The sequence below is a fragment of the Canis lupus genome, chromosome 21, assembly GCF_011100685.1.
Source record: "Canis lupus familiaris isolate Mischka breed German Shepherd chromosome 21, alternate assembly UU_Cfam_GSD_1.0, whole genome shotgun sequence".
NCBI classification, from domain to species: Eukaryota; Metazoa; Chordata; class Mammalia; order Carnivora; family Canidae; genus Canis; species Canis lupus.
The window spans coordinates 22,224,455-22,239,451 of NC_049242.1; the positions used below are offsets into that span (position 1 = coordinate 22,224,455).

The 14,997-nt window shown below is 46.8% G+C and overlaps 1 long non-coding RNA gene across 1 annotated transcript; it reads right to left on the reverse strand.

Moving 5' to 3' along the window:
* Window positions 1–1,277: 1,277 nt before the first annotated feature.
* LOC111091525 lies at window positions 1,278–8,475 on the reverse strand. The gene is made up of 4 exons (XR_005375639.1): window positions 3,485–8,475; window positions 2,436–2,540; window positions 1,585–1,820; window positions 1,278–1,494 (listed from the first exon to the last, which is right to left on the reverse strand). It is a non-coding gene; the product is annotated as an uncharacterized LOC111091525 (long non-coding RNA).
* Window positions 8,476–14,997: the final 6,522 nt, after the last annotated feature.

Sequence of the window (14,997 nt, forward strand, 5' to 3'; positions counted from 1 at the left end):
GTGCCATCCTTGGGCAAGTCACTTCACTGCAATGAGCCTCAGTTTTCTCATCTGAAAATGGGCCAGCTGGGCTACATGTCGGGCTTCATATAGCCCAAAGTCTAAAGGGAACTATGGTCCACTGCCTCCTTCCCACCCTGACCCCGCCCCCTTGGAACCTTCCTCCTGTGGCTGGTTGAAGGAGGCTGTGGCCAAAAGCCACATCCCTAACTCTTTCCTGTCCCTCTCACTACTACAGCGTGCTATGAACCAGGCACTGTGCCAAAGGCCATGCATCGATGGTGTCATTTAGTGCCCCCACAACGCCATGAGGCAGGCACAATAACTATGCCCATTCGAAATGAGAAAGTTGAGGTGTATAGAAGAGGGGACCTGTCCCAGCCACATATCTGGTGTATGGCTCTCTCTGGCTCCTGGAACCAAGCTCTCCAGCATCATACGGTCTGCCTCTCCCCCCTCATTATCCTCTTGAGAGGACAGAGATTCCTTGGAGCCGACTCAGGCCCTGGGGTGAGAAAGCCACATCCTTGGGGTCTGCGGGGGGAGAAAGCGACACAGGCAGATTCCCACACAGCTTGGAGGTTCTGACCAGCTGGATAGCTATAGGGTTTGAAGGGCGGGGCTTGCAGGCTCTGTTGGCCACACTTGTCCTGGGGGCACAGGTTCCTCATTTGGGTTTAAGCCTCTTGGGAGGCCACATGATGCTTGGGGAATCGAGGAGAAGTGAGTGAGGCCACCCAGAGTGGGTTCCAGAACCCACAGGCTGTCTGGAAAGCAGACATTCCTCAGTGGCTGAGGTTGAGTGGAATTCAGTGGGAATTCCAAAGGCTGCTTTTTCTGAGAGCCACTAGGAAGATGCCCTGCAAATGGCCTTTCAAGTTCTAGAGCAGTGTTACCCAATGAAATATAATGCAAGCCATACATTTAATTAAATTTCTCTAGTAACCACAGTATGAAAGTAAAAAGGAACAGGTGAAGTTAATTTTCACATATTTTATCTAGCCTAATACGTAAAAAATTTAATAATTTCATCATGTAATTAATATTAATTAGTATTGAAATCATTAATCACATTTTCAAAAGATTCTTTATTTATTTATTATTATTTATTTATTTGAGAGAGTGCGAGGAAGCATGAGTTGGGGGAGGGGCACAGGGAGAAGCAGACTCCCTGCTGAGTAGGGAGCCTGATGTGGGGCTCCATCCCAGGATCCAGGGATCATGACCTGAGCCGAAAGCAGACACTTAACCGACTGAAACACACCCAGGTGCCCCCATTAATTATATATTTTAATTCCTTTTTTATATTGTCTTTGAAATCTGATATATACTTTATATTTACAGCACATCTGCATTCAGACAAGCCAGCACGTCAGATGCTGAACGGCTGCACGTGGCTAGCAGCTACTAAATAAGAGAGCACAGTTACAGAGGCCCAGGAGTCATCTGAGGACACTGGCTTTCCAAGTTGGAGTGAAGAAGGTGCGGACCAGGCTAGGGGCCAGAAATGACAACAGGGATTTAGGTACTGGTCATGTGTCATTTAATCCCCCCTCAACAATCCCATGAGGTAAGTATGATTACCCTTTTAGCTAGCGGAGGAAGCCAGCCCAGAGTAGTCAAGTGGCTCTCACAAGGTCACACAGCAGGATGACAGTCTAGTCCTCCCCCAGCACTGACAGGATGTTGCAGCCCAGCCCACATCAGGAGCACAGATGAGTGGAGGAGGATCCCCTGCCCCAGGATCGCTGAACTCACTGATCTCCTGGGCCACCAAGTGAGGAACAGGCACAACCAGGGAACTTCCTTCAGTCACCAACCTTCACATGGAAGTGAGAAACCAGAAAGGGGGTGGACAGCACAGCTTGTTTCTCTTTTATTTTGCCCTGTCAAAGGCTGGTAGGGATGGTGCCAGAAAGGCCCAACTAGGATGTGGCTTTTCCCCTTCCTTCCCCATTATTCTACACAGGCATGCATGTGCGTGCACACGAACACACACACACACACACACACACACACACACACACACAGAGTAGAGCAGGGGGTGCCATTCAGCTTGGATAGGGGACTCTCTGCTGGTGACTCAGTTTCTCCATCTGCTGAATGGAGCAGCTAAAAGCATCACACAAGATCTAAGTCCACTGACCACCCCACCTCAGATATATAACGTCTCTGCCTTGAGCATCCACTCTGTGTCAAGGCCTAGGGGACACCCAAATGTGGTCATCTGGCCAGAGACTGCTCTCTCTCCCTCCCATCCCCCTGGGGCCTGTGCTGCTCTGCCCTGGAGCTTCTCAGAGGCAAGAGAATAAGAAGGCTCTGTCCAATGTTGCAGTTTGAGGAACATGTCTAGATCTCCCTCTCTTCCCCCATAAAGCCTCTAGCACCCCTGGGAAGTCCATGAAAACCCCAAGATCCCAGATTTCAGACCATACCTTATTATTAAGATGAGTTGCCTCCTGTACAATGTGGCCTCCAGAGGAAGGAGGCATCTGAGCCAGAATTTTTTTTACAGAGGATGATGGCAGAAGAAAAGAGGCCTGTAGAGAAACCAAGGGTAGGAGAGAGCACGTTGTGAGGACTGGTCAGCCTGGATCACTTTGCCCTTTCTGGCTTGTTCACATTGACACATATGGCATCCCACCCCATCCTCCCCTCAGCTAGCCCATCCATGGGTACCTGCTGTTCAGAGCAATGCCATTCACTTCCATTGGCTCAGCCAGGATAACCTGAGAGGCTAGCCCTGCAGGGATTTGTGCCCATTATTCAGATGGGGAGACTAAGGCACAGAAAGGGTAAGAACTTGGTACTCCTGCCGGCTTTCCCTGGGCAGGTCACTGAAGGCCCCCCGGAAGCCTGGAAGGGGTACAGCATTTGGTCGATACAGAAGAGGAGGCAGATGTACAGATCTCAGGGCCCAAACTATGGCCTCTGCAGATGGAGCCACCAAAGGTAGCAGGTGGGTCTACCAGTGACTAGAATGGTGTTGGGTCCACCATTATGAGAAATAGCCCTCCCTGCCCCAGCTGAGAGGCAGCTGAGCCAGCAGCCCCAGCACCTGTGGAAGGAACACCTCTCTCTCTCAGGGTTGGATGGGTGAAGGGGAAGAGGGGTGCAAATCTAGTTGGCTTCCGGGCTTCTGGTTTGAGCAGCTGAATGTGGATGGTGATCCCGTTTGCTGGGATGCGCCCCCGGGGTGGAGCACGTGGAGGCAAAGGCTGAATTCAGGTTGGGCAGCATGAGTCCCAAGGGAGGTGCCCCAAGGGGAGCAGGAACTGGGGAGGGTCTGGGAGGTGTGTCTCAGTAGGAGATGCAGCCCGGGGGGGTGCAGTGGTACCCAGACCATCACCTCTGGGTTACCCTTCCCAACCATCCTGTTCAAAACCCCATCCCCTCCACACTTCCTGTGCCCCTTCCCTGCCCTATGTCCCCCGTGGCAGTGAGACTATGTAACATACTATTTATTGACCTGGATTTCACTTACTTTGCATATTGTCTGTTGCCTTTTGTGGAGGTGGGGGCTGTGTCTGTTGCTTGTTTTTCTGCTGGGCCCCTGTGCGCAGCACACTGTCTGCCTCAAGGTGTATGGATGGAGAACACCTGGAGAGCTGAGGGCACAGGGTTAGGGTGGGGGGTGGGGGGCTCAGATAGGGGCGGAGATCCACATTTAAGAAGTGGCAGAGAAATAAGCACCCAAGAGGGTCACTGTGCGCAGGTAACCTTGGGGAAGTCACTTCATAATCTTGGTTTTGCTCATTTGTGAAAAGAAGATAATTGGTTCTGAGGGCTGCTGTAACAAAGTAGCACAAACTGAGTGGCTTAAAGGAAGAAATGTATTGTTTCAGTCTTGAAGGCTGGAAGTCCAAGATCAAGCCATCCGCGGGGCTGTTTCCTTCTGAGAGCTGCGGGGAGAACCCGTTCCCCGCCTCTCCCTGGGCTTGTGGTGGTTGGCAGGCATCTTCGGTGTTCCTTGGCTTTAGATGTATCTCTCCAGTCTCTGCCCCCCATTCTCACATGGCATTTGCCCTGTACCGGTCTATTTCCTTTTATAGAGAGATGCCAGTCATGCTGGGTTAAGGCACACCCAATGACCCCATCTACCTTGACTACCTCTGTGAAGACCCTATCTCCAAACAAGGTCGCACTCTGAGGGATTAGGAATTAGGACTTCGTATAAATTTGGGGGGACAAAATTCAACCTATAACATGAGATCATATAAAACCTGTTGCAGGGGAGGTTTGAGGATCAATGCAAATTACTGTCCAAACTGGGCCCCCTGCCATGACCACGAGGACCACATTATGGCCAACCAAGACGGACTGGACTACACATCATGGAATGTCGTAAGGAGCTTTCATAAAATGCTGATGCCCAGGCCCCACCCAGAGATTCCGGTTTCATTGGTCTGGGGTGGGGACTTTTTCTAAGCTCCCAGGTGGTTCTGCTGTGCCCACGTACTACATCTGTGGATACCTGGACTCAGTTGGCTCATTGGCAAACCCATGCTTGGTTGGCAGAGCTGCCCAGAGCCCTCCCCACATCCAAGTGGCTGTGGGCGCAGATAAGAGAACAAAGAGGCTGTGTCCTCAGCTCCGCACCCCAGGGTGGAGCCTGTGTACCTGGGCGCTCCCTAAGCAGGAGGCTGTCCCTAGGCTGGTGCTGCAGGTAAACGGGGATTGCGGAGCTACCACTTTCCTGAGAAACACAGCCAAGAAGTCCTTGTCTGATGGTCTGTGCCAGGGAAGGGGATGCAGCCTTCTGGTCCTGTGGTTTTAAGGTGAAATTTTGAGGACATCAGAGAATAGGATGGTAGAAAGGGAAGGAGGGGAATGTAGGTACCCACAAAGGGAGAAAGTTTCTTTGATGCAATAGAGGGTGCTGTGGTGGCCTCTGGTGCCCCATGTGTGAGCATTCAACTCCTGACTATGGCACCTGCTAGCAGCGTGATCTTCCGCAAATGGATGAGGTTTCCAAGCCTCAGCATCTGCATCTGTAAAATGGGAATTTTAGATTTAATACCTAAATGATATGCACGTGTGAGGTGTGTGGTGGTGGTGGTGGTGGTGGTGGTGGTGGTGGTGGTGGTGGTATTTTGAGAAGAAACATCAGAAGTGACCAAAAACAGTCCTTCACCTCAGTTTTGGTCCTGCCTTCTATCCATGAGTCGAGTCAATCTCTCCACTCAATACCCCACCCCCACCTGCACAGGGGGCAGGGTTTGGGGTCACACTTCCACCCCGCAAAGGGCAGGCCACTTGAAGTTTCACACCTGTCTTCTACCCACAAGACCAAGGATCTGGAGGGAGGGGCTTGCATCTTGCTCTTCTGTGTCCCTAGACCCAAAGTTTATGTTCAACCAACAGTAGATCCCTTCTAAGAACCACAGTTCAGCGCAGATAAGCATCTCTACGGGTTCTCAAGAAGTACCACACAGAACTGAGCAGCCCCGTTTATGGGAGGTCTGCAACGCAGCACCTGAAAAATGCTTTGTTCCAACAGGTGCCAGGAAGGGTTTGGCTGAGGGACAGACGGACACACACATGCAACATTTCCTTGTGGGGTTCACCGCACCTGTGTGGTGTTTGCATGAGCCCGAATGTTTTCTGAGCAGCAATGCTCCGTTCTTTATGAGCACCCCCTTGTTTGCTCCTCACACAGACCCGAAGGGTGGCTGCATTATGCACACCTGCCTTGCAGATGAGTAGATAGAGCTTGAGGGAGCACTTGCTGCAGCCCGTCCACACCGCAGGCCTCGCACCACCTTGCCCCTCCTCAGGTTAGAGGATACCGGGAATATCATCTCGTCCCTGCAAGTCTGGCACCTCCCGCTGGACTGGGAGCCCCTGGAGGGCAGGCACAAGGTCCCTTATAGCCAGTCCGGCCTGGGGCCTAGCACAGATGAGGGTTCACCAAACATGTGAGTGAATGAATGAGTGAATGTGTGAATGAGAGAGAGCCAGGACCTCCATCCCTGAGGGTCTTGCAGCCTAGCACTGGTTCCCCTTCCACATGCACAAGTAACTGCTCATTGGTCTCCCAGCCCTGGCAGGAGTCAGATGAGGACTGAGGTTGAGGACTAAGGGAACGGAACAGGCTTTGGGCACCACGTGCAAGAGTGCCCCCTGGTGCACCTGCTCTTTGTACAAGCAGAGGCCCAGGGGAGGCCGACTTGGCCAAAGCCACACAGCTAGTGGGCAGCAGGGTGGCTTTAGGATCCAGGTCTCCTAGCTGCCCACCAGTGGGTCTCCTCCATGCAGTGTCAGGCCCGTGCCACAGGACCATTATCATTACATGCAGTCTTGCCCTTTAGCGAGTGTCCTTGAGGGGCTGACTTGTGCTGATGGTGGGAACAAAACCAGCCACTCCTGGGTGCACCCCACTAGGCCCGGGAAGCTCGGCCGCATCCATCTGCTTCAGCCCCACAACAAGCCCTGCGGCAGGGCACTCCTTGGTGTGTAAATAAGCACTCAGAGGCCCAGGGCCAGGGCACTCACTTGCCTAAGGGCACTCAGGCTGCAGAAACTGCCACGAGTTTGGCATGATGACAAGGTTCTGGAGATGGATGGTGGTGCTGGTTGCACGACACCGAACTGTACGCTCAAAAAGGATTAAAATGGTAAATTTTATATTATTTCTTTTACTGAAATTTGAAAAACGATGGCCAAGGGTGGGATTCACATTTGGGACAGTGAGTCACCACACTTGATAGTCGATATTCTTTCCCTTCTGCACTGTGGGGAAGTTTCACCCACTCAGGGCATTCTGGAATCCCAGGCCACCCTCTGCCCCTTCCTTCTTTAGCAAATACTTGCCTGGTTCCTGTTCCATGCGGGGCCCTGGATGAGGCGTTATGGCCCCAGCCCTCCAGGTGCTCAGCACAGAAGCTACTGTAGAACCTGGACCACACAGCTGGGCTCCTGCAGGACTCCAGACTGTCCTGAAAACAGTGGATGAAGAAGATCAAGGACAGAGAAGTTGTTTAATGCCACAGGTCACAATCATGGAGGGGAGGACCAGCTCATGACCCCAAAGCTCAACTGTGAGAAAGGAGGGGAGAGCCAGAAAGCCCCTAACCTCAGTGTAAGATCGGGGCAGGAGTGCAAGGCTCTCATGAATCTGAATTTGAGCCCAGCTCTGCACTTACCTGTGGCAGGTCACTTCCTGTACAAGCCTCGGTTTCCTCGGGGTGAGATGTGCTCCACCTTAGGCTTGTGAGGATTTTAGTCATGTACATCAATCGCCCAACTCAAAACTGAATCTCTCCCAACCCCCCACCCTTTGCCCTAATCCTCTTGAACAGCTGCCCGTCCACCTTCCCACCTTGGCCTCATCTTAGCTTCAAGACCTCCCTTAGAAGAAGACAGGAGGACTTTGAGCAGCTCTGGCCCCAACCCCATGCTTCAGGGCAGTCCCTGGCCCCAGCTTCAGCCCCTCATCTGTGCCAGGGGGCCTTCCCTGTAGACATTTATTTCCTCTTCTACTGAAGTGGGGATTATTAACACCCATTCTTCAGAAAAGGAAGAGCTCAGAGAGTGACCTTGCTGGTGTGTCAGGGCTGCTGGACTCTCAAATCATGACCTGCCACTTCACCACCTGTCTGGGTCATCATGTGTCGTGAATCCCAGCCCTGACGCTCACTGCCCTCCATCCTTCTACACACTTCATTCTGGGAGTTAGACTGAGACCTGCAACTCAGCCTGCTGTCTGGGCTGTTGCCTCCCATCCTATTATGGGAGCCCACAGCCCTCCCATCCTATTATGGTGGGGATATCCCCACTATACCCCTGCAGATGCCCCAGCTCACCTGGACAACACCAGCAACTGACTGGAGGCTACTGGGTCCTCTGTTCCCTGCTCTCCTGAGTGAGCCTCAAAATGGGAGGGACCTTATCTGTTTTTGTGCTGTATCCCCAATGCATGGCATATATTCTGGGCTCTGTAAAGACTTGGATAAATAAAGAATAAGTGACCCAGTGAAATAAGTTAAGTCAACACTGCATGTACAGGACTGTGCCACCCCCAGAGCCAGAGCCAGGATGCTGTTCCAGAGGAGTGACCAGGACAAGGTTTGCACCTGGGGTTCACATGTGGGGAGGAAAGTCGAGGCTTGGAGTAGGTTTAGGAAGGGGGCAGGAGGCAGAGGGTTCTAGAAACCACCATCAGGGAAGATGGTCAGAAGAAGAGGGGTGGTAGAGTGTTATCCTGGAGAAGTTCCAGAAGAATGGCTGACTCATTCATGCATTCATTTGTCTATTAAACAAGCTTTCTTGAGTCTTCCCACGTCCCACTCTGCTGGACATGGGGGCACAGAGATGAATCCAACCTGCCCCTGGAGAACTCCCAGTGAGTGGGGGACAGCTGGGCCAGACAAAAGCCCTTCCCACACTGTCGTGAACAGAGTCTGGACCAGGGCTGGGAAGCCCAGACCAAGATGTCTGGCTGGGGGCCAGAAGGATTGGGCAGGGTGCACAGTAATGCCCTTAATTCTGATTAGCAGCTGGGTGTATGGTGACAGCCCGGGGCGGGGGGCGGGGGGGGGGGGGCACATGAGGAACATCCAGAAGAACCAGGTGATACAAGAGAAGACCTGTGTGGGACACGTAGCGGTCTGAGGTGCTGGTCAGACATCCAGGGAGACTTTCCAGAGAAATAGGAAGCAGATAGATGGGTCAGGTGATCCAAAGAGGGCTCCAGGCTGGGGAAAGAACCTTGGATACCCTCAGGGTAAAGGTGGCTCTGGTGCCACCAAGGAGCTGAGTGGACCACGCACGTGCGGGGAGAAGAGTTGAGGAAGCCCCTCCCCCAGGGGAGCCCAGGCCACTTCCTCCCTCTGCTTGGAGCCCCGTGGTGGATAACTGCCGGCCTCAAGCCTTGAGGCAGCGGGGCCTTCCTGCTCAGCAGTAGAACCTACGAAGGAAATAACTTTATTAGCTCGTGGATGAAAAACAGGAAATGTATGCTGTGACTCGGGCACCGGCCGAGTTTCACTCACATCTTGTTTCTAGGAAACAGTTATGTGGCCTCAGACTAGGTTGGGGTTTTCTCAGCCAAGTCTTTCTGGAAACGCCATGCTTTTCTCAGGAAAACCATGTCCGTAGGCTCCCCAGACTAAGGGGTTATGTGAGAAGAGGCCTCACTTCCCTTCCCTTCCCCACTCCCTACCCCCAAAGCCCTCCAAGAGACCAGGGTCGACAGTGACTGATTTCCTGAGCACCTACTATGTGCTAGATGGTCCAAACAAATCGAATACACCAGTAATCACAACACCAAGATTTGTATCTATTATTTTCAAGTAATGCGTGTATGTGTGTGTGTGTATGTGTAACGAATAGTGGGAGATGTATCAGGATTTGATAGATCATTTAAATGAATCATTAGGAAGACTTTAGCAACCAAATACATGCATATAGAGCCTCACATCCAATGACTGGAAATGAATCTGATTTTAAAGTATAGGGAATCACCTCTGCATCCTGGTCATAGACTAGGCTACAAAGCAAGCACCAGCATATTCCAAAGAATCAGTTTCATACAATCAGTGTTCTCTGACCACAGGGTTCAACATTAGAAAAGTCTATAAATAAATTGCTTTTTCTTAACAGATTAAAGGCAAAAATTCAAATTATTTCAATAATTATGTGGATCATCCATTCAATATCCATTCATGGAAAAAAAATAGGACTCTTGGCAAATTAGTAATATAAACTTTCTAAAGTTTGTATCTCTCAAAACCAAAACACATTACAAATTCTGAAGCATTGAAAGCCTTCCCTTTAAAAACAAGACTAAGATAAGGATGCTTACTATTGCTGTTTCTGTTCTACATTGAACTAGAAGCTTCCAAAGACACGGTAAGATAAAAAAAAAAAAGAAAGAAATAAAATTACAAGGACTGAAAAGGAAAAAAACAGAACTAGGCTGTGATTTGTGTTATGAGTTAGTAGGAATTTCCAAATAAAAAAGCAAGCTATCTATGGTCAAGTTATTAGGACTTAATAAAAGAGTTTAGCAGTTTTTCTGATGTAAAATCAATATACAATAGTTGGGTACCATTTTTCTGTTTCTTTTTTTTTTTCAGTTAGAAGTGTACTTCTAAAAAATACACTTTGTACTAGCAATAAAAATATACAGTATCTCAGAATAAATCTAACAAAAGATGTGCACTATTGCTAATAAAACTTTGTTAAAAGACATTAGAGGGGACCCAAACAGAGATGCACCCCCTCATTCATGAACAGGAAGCCTCACTATCTTGAAGTTGTCAATTCTCCCCAAATTGACCTATAGATTCAATGCCATCCCAAACAAAATTCCCAAAATCTCAATGGAAGAAAAGTTGGTTTGGGTTTGTCTCTTATTTCCTCATGATTAGTTTCATCTGGAAGAGTAAAAGCCCAAGACAGGCTACCACTGATCAGAGATGGGATCATATGAACATCAATACCAATAATGACAAATAGATTGAAATGCATAAAAATTAGTAAGTTCACAGTAATACTATTAAAAAATCTTTATTTAAAAAAAAACAAAAAATCTTTATTGATAGCCTTTGGAAGATGCTAGAAAACTAGTTCATAGTTATGAAAACTGGAGTGTAAAGGGAAAGACTCCAACATTTATCCTGACTGTATCTCAAGGAAATGAACCAGTATAATTGATGGAAAGGAAGTTTTTTGTTTTGGAATAAAAAAAAAATTCTAGCTAATAAACAAAGAGAAAAATAGAATTAGAATATCACCATTTTGCATTTCCTTAGATAATGTCTCACCACAGGATAGGGATAGGAAAAGAAAAGATACAACTAGAACCTCTTTTTGTGCCAGAAAGTAAGGAAGTATTTAAAGAATGATGGGGAATTTTCAAAAGGATATAGAAGCCCTCTTGAAGGGACTCCCACTGGCCAGACTGGGAACAATTTGAGCATCAAAGTAATGTTAGTAATAGTTTATAACCCTTTAAATAAAACAGTAAACCTAAGTCCACACTGATATAAACAAGTGATTTTACACTAAAAGTTTGAGGAGGAATGAGATATTTGCAGTTTCAAAGTATCTCTCTATAAAATCACAAAGGAGAAAGAGTAACTTCACTGTAGAGAAGACTGGCAGATGTCACCTTAACCACCGTCACTAATGGTACACATCAAGATTGCATGCCACCTGGAGATGCAATGAGGAATACCCAGGGAAACTTTCCTGATTATTGTGTGAAAGATGTATAATCATGAGGAAACATTGGATGAACTCACTCTGAGGGAGATCTACAAAATAACTTCCAAAATATCAAGGTCTTTTTTTTTTTTTTTTTTAGAGGGGAGGAGAGATGGAGAGCGGGGCGGTGAGGTAGGGCAGAGGGGGAGGGAGACGGAGAATTTTAAGCAAGCTCCACACCCAGTTCAGAGCCCGATGTGGGGCTTTATCTCAAGACCCTGAGATCAGGACCTGAGCTGAAATAGAGTTGGATGCTTAACCAACCGAGCCACCCAGGCGCCCCCAAAATGTCAAGGTCTTAAAAGTCAAGTAAAAGTTGAAGAACTTCTCCAGACCGGAGGAAACTAAATACAGTACATGTGTCTGAACTGGATCCTTGGCTATAAAAGACCTTACTGGGGCAATTAGCTACTTGCATGGGGTCTGAGGAATAAATGAGAGTAATGATTCCATAATAACATCCTGACTTTGATGATTGTCCTGTAGTTATAGAAAAGACAATCCTTGATTGTAGAAAACTGCATATGGATTAGGTGGCTGATGGAAAACTAGGTTCACAACTCACTCTCAAAAGGCTCACAGGAAAAAAGTTCTTTGTAACATACTTGCAGCTTTTCTGTGTTTTTGACTGTTTCAGAATTTAAAAAAAAATTTTGAGACAGAATCGGAAGCAATGAGCAACATCTGGAACTTGGTTTGGATCCTTATTCAAGCAGACATTATACACACACATACATATATGTAAAAAAGGTAAACAGAAAATTTTGATACATTGAATGATTGTATTATAAAATCATTAATTTTTAAGGTATAAAAGTATTTACTTTTTGGAGCGACTTACTAAAGTATTAACAGATAAAACTGTATGATTTCTTCAAAATAATTTGGAGTTGGGAATCTAAATGGAGCATAGTTAACAACGAATTGATCATTGTTGAAGCTGGGTGAGGAGGTTCATTACAGCATTCACTCTATTTTTATATATGTGTGAAATTTCCTTACTTTACTTCCAAAGAAAATGCAAGAAAAAGCTGATGTTATAAATATGTGCCAATGGGGCTCCTGGGTGGCTCAGCTGGTTAAGCATCCAACTCTTAGTTTCAGCTCAGGTCATAATCTCAGGGTCGTGGGATTGAACCCTGCACCAGACTCCACGCTCAGCAGGGTCTGCTTGTCCCTCTCCCTCTGCTTCTCTCCCAGCTCACATGCACATACTCTTTCTCTCAAATAAACAAATCTTTATTTAAAAATATGTGGCAAATATGAGTGGTGGATACACAGTGCCTACTGTGTTCTTGGGTCTACTTTTATTGTATCTGTTTAATTATTTCCTTAAAAACAGTATTGGTGGGCAACCCCGGTGGCCCAGCAGTTTAGCACTGCCTTTGGCCCAGGGTATGATCCTGGAGACCCAGGATCGGGTCCCACGTCAGGTTCCTTGCATGGAGCCTGTTTCTCCCTCTGCCTGTGTCTCTGTCTCTGTCTCTCTCTCTCTCTCTTTCTCTCTCTCTGTGTCTCTCATGAGCAAATAAATAAAATCTTAAAAAAAAACAAAACAGTGTTGGTGACTAATGACCCACAGTGTGATGTAGTGTTGGTGGGAGTATAAATCACTACAATCTTCTTGAAGAGTGATTTTTTTATTGAAGTAGAATGATTTTGAAAAATTATCTGTTGGAAATACCAACATACTTCAATAAGGAATTGGTTGACTATATTAGAGTCCCTATGTTCTCTAAAAGAGGATACTCTGCAGGTATTTTCTTTATGGGGCAGTTCTATTTTTCTGATATTAAAATACATTTAACATGCTTCTTAGTTGAAAAGCCAAATGGAAGAACAATAAGTGAAGAATAATTTTATCATAATGTATACATAAATGTATACATTGTGTGTGTGTTGATATCTACACTGAAAACATTTTATAAAGATATATACCAAACTGTCAAACTCTCCCTGTCTTTGTTCCACAAATTTTAAAGTAAATCATTCATATTAGTATTATGTTCAGAGAAATTTTATGTAAGTGAACAGTGCTAAGAATTTTTCAAGGATCTTTAAAAGATACAAAAAATATAGCAAAGACATTAGAGAAGAAGAACAGGCTGGGGAAGTTTTGCTCTACCAGATATTAAGACTTAGTATAGGGGATCCCTGGGTGGCTCAGCAGTTTAGCGCCTGCCTTCAGGCCAGGATGTGATCCTGGCATCCCGGGATCAAGTCTCACCTCGGGCACCCTGTGTGGAGCCTACTTCTCCCTCTGGCTGTGTCTCTGCATATCTCTCTCTCTCTGTCTGTCTCTCATGAAAAAATAAATAAAATCTAAAAAAAAAAAAGTATAAAATTCTAGCAAATAGCATTGTGAGGTGGTATTGTGGAGACAGAAGACAAAAGTCCAAGCAATATAGATTGATGCTGAGCAGTTGCTTATCTATATTTTAAAAACAAAACTAGCACCCTACCTCATGCCCTACCACAAATCAATTCCAGATGAATTAAAAAAGTTATGTGAGAGGAAGTATTTTAAATTTTCAGAAAAATATAGGAGCCTCTCTTATAACTTTGAGAAAAAAAGTGGTTTTGAAAGCAGACAACTATAAAGCATAGAGCATAAAAAGATGGGTAACTTTGATAACATAAAAATGAAGGCCCTCTGTTCATTACAAGACATAGCAAATATGAACATACCAGTCCCAAACTAGGGAGCATAAAAGTGGTTTTGAAAGCAGACAACTATAAAGCATAGAGCATAAAAAGATGGGTAACTTTGATAACATAAAAATGAAGGCCCTCTGTTCATTACAAGACATAGCAAATATGAACATACCAGTCCCAAACTAGGGAGCATAGTCACAAAATAAATAACAAATTTATTATCTGGTAGGCCAATCAATCTATTTTTCGATCTTTATATACATTTATGAATTCTCAAACTCAGTAAGACACCATATATCTCCATCGAATGGCCCCCCGATCCCTCATATATATGCCTGGTGATGTGACTCTCGCTCTCCAGAAGAAGACACCTCCTCCGAGGACTTGCTCTGACTGGGAGAAAGTTCTTCCCCTCATGAAGCTGAGAATCAAATTCTGCTCTGTCCCAGGTCCTGCATCCTGAGGAGGCCAGGGGGACAACCTCAGCTGTAGGAGTTTCCCAGGGCTGCCATAACAGAGGACTACATCTGGATGACTTAAAACAACTGAAATGTATTTTCTCACAGTTCTGGAGGTAGAAGTACAAAATCTAGGAGTTGGCAGTCATGTTCTCTCCATGTTCCTCCAAGGGAAGTTCCTTCCTTGCCTCTTCCAGCCTCTGGTGCTCTAGGCATTCCTTGGTTAATGGCAACATGGCCCCAGTGCCTTTGTCCTCACACAGCTGTCTTCCCTCATCTTATAACGACATCAGCCATCTTGGATCAGGGCCCACCCTAACAGCCTCATCTTAACTTGATTACACCTGCCAAGACCTTATTTCCAAATAAGGTCACATTCACAAGTACGGGGCTAAGGACTTCAACATGTCTTTTGAAGGGGAATACAATTCAACCCACAACACCAGCCTCACTTCTGCCTCCCTGGTGGGGTCTTGGTGTCTCAGGACCTGGGGCTACCATAGTCCATGGGTAAGGGGAACTCTGGGCACAAGTGAGCCTGGATCTCATTCAGTCCATACACCAGCCTCCATGTGGACCTTATGAGAGCCAAAAGGATGCAAAACACAGTCTTAGAGCCAGGTAATATAAAAACCAGTCCCAGGTCTGCCACACAGTGGTTATGAAACCTTGA